We start from the raw sequence: 1,785 nt of genomic DNA on the forward strand, positions 1-1,785 counted from the left end.
CATGAAGAAATAAGCAGATATAGCTGTTAACCAAGAGAAGTGCTCAGTAGAACGAGGGCTATACAGAGAAACCCTGTCTCAAAAAAAAAAAAAAAAAAAAAAGACAATAAATTCCTCACATCTTATGATCTCATGTCTTAGTTTGTTCCAAATATCTCTTTTAACCTCATGCTTAAATTAAAATCTATATTAAAATCTCTTTTAGGGGGTGAAAAGATGGATTAGTAGTTAATAATTCGTACTACTCTTACAGAGGACCTGAATTAAATTCCCAACACCCACATACATCAGACACTAACAACCACCTGTAACTCCAGCTCCAGAGTGTCCAATATCTTGCACCACAGACACATAACTAAAAATAAATCTCTTACAATTTTTCTTTTAATAAGCTCTAACTCTGCTTCACACTGGCTTGTCCAGTTTGAAGGATGTAGCTTTGTTTGTTTTGTTTGCTTGTTTTTGTTTTGTTTGCTTGTTTTTGTTTGTTTGCTTGCTTTGGAGAAAGGGGCTCATCACTTTGTAGCTCTGGCTGTCCTGGAACTCATCTTGTAAAACAGACTGGCCTTGAACTCAAGGAGATCCTCCTGGAATTAATAGCATGCTCCACCACACCCAGCCAAGGGAAGGGTTGGGCTTCTCTGAGTCAAGGTCCCTAAAAGGGAATTAAGGGAATGTCTTTTTTTTTTTTTAAAGATTTATTTATTATTAATCATAAGTACACTGTAGCTGTCTTTAGACACACCAGAAGAGGGCATCAGATCTCATTACGGGTAGTTGTGAGCAACCATGTGGTTGCTGGGGTTTGAACTCAGGACCCTCGGAAGGAAGAGCAGTCAGTGCTCTTAACCGCTGAGTCATCTCTCCAGCCCCTTTTTTTGTCTTTTTGTTTTTGTTTTTGTTTTTGTTTTTGTTTTTTTTGAGACAGGGTTTCTCTGTGTAGCCCTGGCTGTCCTGGAGCTCACTTTGTAGACCAGGCTGGCCTCGAACTCAGAAATCTGCCTGCCCCAAGTGTTGGTATTAAAGGCGTGCACCACCACTGCCCGGTGTCCTTTTATTTCTTTGTTTTTCATTCAACTGTGTACACTAGGTTTTGCCTTGCTTTTGTCTCTGCCTCCTAAGCGCTGGAATTAAAGGTGTGAGGTACCATGCCTAGCGACAACCCTGAGCTGGTGAAGGACATAGGATATCTACCAGACTTTTGAGTCAGGGGATTATTTTTCCTGTCTTTCTATCCTGTCTCAGGATGAATGATAAAACATTACTGGTACATATACTTAGGCATAGAGGATATTACTGACTAAATGCTGTCTGATTTTTGGATTGAACCCAGGCTCTTACAGATGCTAGCCAAATGCTCCCAGCCACAAGCTCCACCCTAAGATTTTCAATGATGGGACTGTCTGTCTGTGCTGTCCCTCCCCTCCCCCCGCCCCATGCCCCTACCCTAGGGTTTCTCTGTGTCCCATGACTGTCCTGGAACTCGGTCTGTAGGTCATGCTAGCCTTGAAGGCAGACATCCTCCTGGGTCTGTCTCCTGAGTGCTGGAATTAAAGGCCTGAGCCACCTCCACCCAGCTTTCTGTACTGTGTTATATAGTGACCCGCTGCAAGTGTGGTGTTTCCCTGCTGTTGGAAACACATATTCTCAGGGCAAAAGTAATTCAGCAAAGCCATTTCCTTTTAAGAAAGGAGTGCACTGAACTGGGACCAATCTACCAGACACAATGAGGCAGGAAAGATTGCTTAGGTGTTTGGGTTTTGATTTTTTTTTTTTTTTTTTTTT

This window comes from Mus pahari, chromosome 14, assembly GCF_900095145.1.
Source record: "Mus pahari chromosome 14, PAHARI_EIJ_v1.1, whole genome shotgun sequence".
NCBI lineage: Eukaryota > Metazoa > Chordata > Mammalia > Rodentia > Muridae > Mus > Mus pahari.